Source organism: Mastigoproctus giganteus, chromosome 1 (genome assembly GCF_048544385.1).
Source record: "Mastigoproctus giganteus isolate SK-2022 chromosome 1, ASM4854438v1, whole genome shotgun sequence".
Classification (NCBI taxonomy): Eukaryota; Metazoa; Arthropoda; class Arachnida; order Uropygi; family Thelyphonidae; genus Mastigoproctus; species Mastigoproctus giganteus.
In genome coordinates, this window is record NC_143575.1 from 147,945,068 (window position 1) to 147,952,224 (window position 7,157).

The following is a 7,157-nucleotide window of genomic DNA, read 5'->3' on the forward strand; positions in this document are numbered from 1 at the left end:
AAATCGTTTCATTTGATGGAGTCGATAGCTTGAAAATGAATAGCAAAACAGCATTAAAACGTTTCCCACGCCGACTTGAGCAATTTTCCCACGCTCAGTGAAATTTTCTCTCACGCTAATTTAAGTACAGTCACTTGTTACGTAGTTCCGAGATCAACATTTTAAAAAATGATCAAATATATTGCTTGTAATATTTGCGTTATATGCATTTATCCGAAGTCTAGTTAGTCATCACTCAGTACAGTATTAGACATCGTGCGTAACGGACAGTTTACTTGAACATTGTATCATAATTAATTCAACCAACGCAGTTATATTTTCGAAGAGCTAATAATGACCGACATGAATGAAAATGCAACAACGTCTGGGCGCAGTACGAAGACTATAAATGTAAGAAAAAGACTGAATTTGAAAATTAAATTAGACGTTTTGAAGTGAATCGATTCCGGTCAACGACAAGCGGGTGTGTGCCATAATTTAGGACTCGCAAATTTAACTGTAAGAACAATTATGAAAAAATAAAGAATTAATTTTAGCAGCGGGAAAGATAGCTGTTCCACTGCAAGCAACTAGGACTAGACCAGCTATTAGGATTGAAATGGAAAGACTAATTTTTTTGAAGATAATATTCCAATGCAGAATTCAGTTAAGTTAAATATTAAAAAAAGAGAGAGAGAGAGAGAGAGAGAAAGAGATTAGCCAATACGATGATCTGAAGAAAACTCGCCTAAAAAAAAAAATGTGGAACCATTTAAAACTGGTAGAATAGATTTAAAATCCCGGGAGAAGCCGCTAGTGCAGATTAAGGAGCCGAAACGTTCAAAAAAGAACTTGTTAAAATTATTGAAGAGGGGTATTATGTGTTATACTTCTCAACAAGTTTTTAACATAGATGAAGCAGGACTTTTGTGGAAACGAATGCCTAAAAGAAGTTTCATATTGAAAGAACAAAAAACATGCCAAGTTTCAAAGCGGCGAAGGATCGGTTGACTTTATTGTTGGGTGGTAACGCTGCGGGCCATTTAAAATTAATACCCCTTTTAGTTTATTTGGAAGAGGGCCAAAGTTCAACTCAAAATCCACACATTTTTCATGATTAAATTCATCCATTAAATTAAATCAATTAAATTCATTATTTTAATTGGAATTTTGTTTACTTTTCAGATGCAAGTAGTTACCACATAATTATACGTATGTAATGCAGAATATTTTATATGTGCAAATATTTGAATATTAAATATTTTGACCGACATTTGTGCATCTTTTCATTACCGTTTATTATTGATTAGGAAATATCCTATGGCACCGACCGCAGCTCACAAATACATATGTTACCTTATGGGAAAGCGGCGCTCGCTTAGCGCGGATTCACTTAGCGCTCTGTTTTTCCGGAACGAATGATCAGCGTTAAGCGGGGGTCACCTGTATAAAAAAGATAATTATGATAAAAGTAATATGACAGTTGAACCTAACCACGGGAAGCACACCAAAGGATACAAAAGTTCGATATATACTGTATATGTGGTAGAAGTAATAAAACTGTGGAAAACAGATAGATGGAGGTGCAAATTACACAAAATGCCAAAACTAAAAGAAGGATAGAAGAAAAAGGAAGTATTGAAGATGGGATAGAAACAATGAAAATATCCTAAATGTTATGATGAATTAAATCAAATTTTTGGCTGAATTGATAAGCCAATCTAAAGGGAGTGAACTGTAAAGCAAAAGTAATAAGTTAAAAATATAAAGGAATAGCAAGCATCAGATAAAGGTGAACAAATTTAGTAAAACAGTCTAAAGAGAGGGAAAGAAAATTACAAAAAATAAAAAATAAAAATCTGATGCAAGCTAAACATATAATTCATACATAATACAGGTATATCATCAGTGGATTACACCTGATTATGTATCAATACCTGTGTTTCTATGCTTACCCGTATTTGTGGAAGAAAAGGAAATTCAAAAATTAGCTATCTTTGTGGAAGATCTACTTTTTTGCCCGCCTTTTAGTTTTTTTTTTTTTTTTTTCAATCCAAAATGTGTGTTGAAAATCTCATGACTTCAACGTCTTTGTCAAGGGTCAACCATCGAAATCGCAGGAAAGAAGCAAGAAGTAGGGGCTCTGTTTCTGACAAAAAATATACGTTAGCACGTCGCGGTAGCGGCAAACGACATTTTAATTTAGTGGTATGGAAAGTTAGACCTAAACATTGAAACAAGCATAGGAATAGTAAACGTATATTTCATGGCGGACCGACAGAGGCAGAAAGTAAAAAGGAAAGTTAAAAGCGAGAAAAACTCACTGAATTCGAAGCGTTTTTCAGTCAGAGTGGATTGTCATGCCAGAAGAGAGAAGCCAAAAGGTCTATGAAGCCACGTTAATATGTATTTATATTAGCTGTATACCATAACGCCCCCGTGTATCGATATTCGGAGACAGTAAATTACGAAAACGTGTGTTATAAAATCAGAATTAAATATATGGAGTAGAACGTCCCAAGATAGAAAGGAAAATAGACTTACAAAATAGTGGCAAATGGTCGCTAAACTCTGTCGAGGCAAATAAAGTATGTTACAGCAGAAAGATAGCATCTCGACATTACATTCGGTAAGCTAATAGCTCATGAGGAATAAAAATATAGAGTATTAAGAAAGTAAAAAGAATAAGGAATAAGAGGAAATATAGGTGGGAAACTTGGACTGTAAGAGCCCACATATTTTTCCTCTTATTCCTTATTCTTTTTACTTTCCTAATACTCTATATTTTTTATGAGCCATTAGTTTACTGACGCATTATCGAGATGCTATCTTTCTGCTGTAACACACTTTATTCACTCAGCAAAGTTTAGTGACTACCACTACTTTGTAAGTCTATTATTTTCCTTTCTATCCTGGGATGTTCTACTCTACCTGTTGAGATCAGCAAAAGGGCGTCTATATGAGGAAAGACTTCGAATATGTGGTGGGTTGCACAGCTTGGAAACTATGCACCTTAGAGGGGCCTGGCCTTGATTGAGGTATTTAAAGCTCTTAGAGGCATAAGTAAAATGGATGAGGAAGAAATTTTCACTGTTATAAATGATTCTAGAACTAGGGCCATAATTTCAAGTTACGGGGGATGATGTTTAGACTGGATTGCAGGAAGTTTTATTTTAGCCAGTGAGTTATAAATTACTGGAATAAGTTACCTACATGGGTAGTAGAGTTTGGGAAAATTCAAAGGTGAGCTGGATAATATATTTTTTATTATTTATTATTATTTATTTAATTTATTTATTTATTATTATTTATTTAATTTATTTATTTATTATTATTTATTTATTTTATTTTATTTTTTTTTTGGCTGGTGCAGCATAATCAGTAGGCTTCCTTGCACCATGTGGCCATTGCTAATACTAACCCCATGGGCTCACATCTGTGAGTATGGACTTGGCACACCCAGGGTCCTGAGTTGGATATCATCATTCTTCTTTTTCTTGGTGATTCCCTTCTCTCTCTCTCAGTGTAATTCAGAAATTTTTTTTTTGGCTTGTGCTCCATAAGCCTCAGGCTTCCTTGCACCATATGGCTAATAATAATAATAATACTCCATATATTTAATTCCGATTTTTCACACACATTTTCGTAATTTACTGTCTCCGAATTTCGACAGTAAATTTAATAATTAATTAGCTATATACCATAACGACACACGGTGTCGTTACGGTATATAGCTAATATAAATATACATTAATGCGGCTTTATAGACCTTTTGGCTTCTCTCTTCATCCAGCATGACAACCCCTCTGGCTGTATACCTGTTCGAATTCAATGAGTTATTCTCGATTTTAACTTTCTTTTTACTTTCCACCTCTGTTGAGTCAGCCATGAAATATACGTCCACTGGTCCAGTGTTTATCTCAATGTTTAGGCCTAACTCTACATACTGCTGAATTAAAATTTCCTTTGCCGATACCGCGACGTACTAGCGTATATTTCATGTCAGAAACAGAGGCCCTACTTCTTGCTGCCTTTCCTGTGATATCGATGGTTGACCCTTGACGAAAACGTTGAAGTAATGAGATTTTCAGGAATAAATATTTTTACTTTTATTTTCTCATATCTTTCCGATTCCGGTTTTGTAGCTCATTCTATTCCCATCCTCTCAATTACCTTATATATCCATTAAGGTCGTTGGGTTCCTTCTTCCAAAAAATGCAGTGTCCCTAATCCATACTACCATACATTTAATATACTTCTTCTATTACTTATAAATTCAATATACTAATTCAATAAATATATATATATATATAGGAATGCGATACCTATGAAGGTAATAAGATCGTTTTGTACTCCCTGGTAATAGAACACGATCGACTTTGGAGTCGACTATCTGTTCTTACTAAGCTCTCCTGAAAACATGCAGGTCTACAAGGTGTGGCTAAAAAGAAACGATAAATATTTTTTTAAAATCATTTATTATATTAAATACAATAATTTCAATGTTTATCCCCTTCAATGCACTCTCCAGCCGCGCCAATGCAGCGCTCCATTCGCCATTTCCAGGATCTAAAACGGCAGCGTCTCGGAAGATACCGATTGTTGCAGGTCTTCTGAATTGTTGCACGGTGAGCACCCACGCGTTTCGAGTCCTGGCGGGATGCCTTACGCTGGATTTGTAGATTGCACGCTGGGGGTTGCTGTACCAACATTCCAAAGGAAAAATAGTCTCCCATATAGAATTCACCACAGACCCAGCAAACTCCAAAACCATGGAGCACAGATGGATTTTACACTATTGGCAAAATCGCTGTAACCTCACTAACAAAGGCTCCATTACTATGAGGTTTATACCAGATGTTGAACAAGTTTATCCATTCTCCTCGGCCTGGTTTCGCCTGGATTCCAAACCACCTACCTACTGACTGGACATGGCTCATTTAGAAAGGGGCTATATGACTTTGGAATCTCAGCTATTTCACGGTGTTTCTGTAGACGGAGTCCTGGGAGCACCTGGTCTACGAGTGTGACCACTATGAGAACCCCAGATGTCAACTATACACCAAGAATCACTCGCTTCTTCGAAACCAGGAGGACATCGTTCTGTAAGAGGAAGAGACCTACAAAGCCTTCACACTTTTTTTTTCACAATATCTGTTCGCAAAAAAAAAAACGGACCCTACCCTCCCATTGAGTGGAGGTGTCCCAAAATTTCACAAATCCACGAATACGACAATATCAATCATGAGACAACAGCCATCCCTAAATGGTCAAGAGTAATGGAAACAACTAAGACTATGACTCAACTCGGTCAGAGACACCACAGAAGACCAGAAGTACCTCATCTTTGCCTTTTTGGGCTCCTGGACTAAAGGACATCCAAAGTGGTTATATGACTCATCATACACTGTTTCTCTCTTAAACGGTGCTTTCTTTCCCCTCCCGTGAGGAGAGGGGGATTAACCCCCCACCCTTCCCCATAATTACGATTATGCAAATATTCGTAATTATGGTGAAGTAATTTCCATAATCGTAAGTAATTGCCATAGCGCCACTATTCAGCTCTACTGTACTGTATAAAAGCAAAGCAGTCTCTTCAAAATCATACAGAAGATGTTTGCCTGCACTACAGCAGCAATGCCAACAACGTTGCAGGAAAAGGTACTATTAGTGAAGCTGTACTATCAGAACCTCTGTACTTATGGCAGTGATCACTGCCTGCGCAATATTAGCAGTATGGAGCCTGCCATTGTCTTGATGGAGAAACCCTTTCACAGCAAAATATTCGGTCATACCGGAATATGGCCGTCCTTCCAAGCCACTCATTACCATACGCTTTTCTTTAACCCACAGATGATAATGCCATAAAACTCTTAAACAGACAAACAAACATCTCTTTAGCTGTTTCCGATGCATTTAAGCTCCGTCTGGCACAATAATGAATCACATATCCAGTGTTGTAACTGGAAAAAGTGCCCCGATTCAAAGTTAAGTGTGGCCCCCTGAAAATATTTGTTTTGGTAAAAATAAAAAATCCTTAAAAATTGCCCTGGAAGCAGCAGCTGTGAAAAAAATTAATGTCCATAAACATAATCAATTTTATCATGAACATAACTAAAAATTTTACATTTTTACACAGTTCAATTTTTTTCTGTTTCAGGCAGAAGTGCAGTGGGGCCCCTTTTCAGTCTTGGGCCCAATGCACCTCATTGACATAGTTAAGCCACTGCATACAGGGTGTTTCAGTTAAACGTTTCAGAACTTCTAAGAGGGGTAGGGTACATCCTGACAACTCGAAATCATATAGCAATGTGGGGTCGGAAATGCTTTCCTGAAGCGGTGTTGTACACAGAAGCACCATAAAGAAAAGAGACCGTAAGTGAGAAATCGTTTTAATAATACATGAAAAGAAGCAAAAGGTACATGGAATCATATAGTACATGGTACTATATGATTTCGAGTTGTCAGGATGTACCCTACCCCTCTTAGAAGTTCTGAAACGTTTAACTGAAACACCCTGTATATTGCTGCTCAATCTGTATGTCCGGAATGATACTTGCTTAAAAACTATTGTCAGTGACACGCGGCTAAAATAACTCTGTTTACGCAACACTAGCTCGACAGGTACTGGCATGCAGAGTCTGCTCAGTAGCGACCAGGGAGAGCGCCTCCAGGGGCAGTTATGGAAAGTTCGCGCGGTAAACAAAATCTTGCACCACTCCGCAAATTAAATGATCACCCCTCGTATATATATACAAATGTACAAGGTGATTTCGGAGGAACGGTAAATATTTTGAGAGGTTATAACATCGATTATTCTGAAAAAGTTCATATAATTATGTGTACAATTTTCAGTGGATACGGAGATACAGCTGTTTGAAACTAGCCCGCACAGCATCCTGAATCAGATGTGACCATGAAGCAGTTATAGCCTGATGCTGTTTGGTGTTAGAAGTGTTGTTAAGAATGCCGCACATCTTCACACATGCTGAATTAAGGTATTTAACGTATTCTTGTTTTTTGAGGCGGTCTCCAGGGTTTCCCCTGTGTAACGCAGTAGCGTCTGAAAAGCCAATTTGCCAAAGCCGGCAATTGTGAATAAGTGTTGGTGCACAAAGTTTATGTGTGTGTCATGTTGAATGTTGAGTGCCGGCGCCTGGAACTTCGCAGCCAGAGGG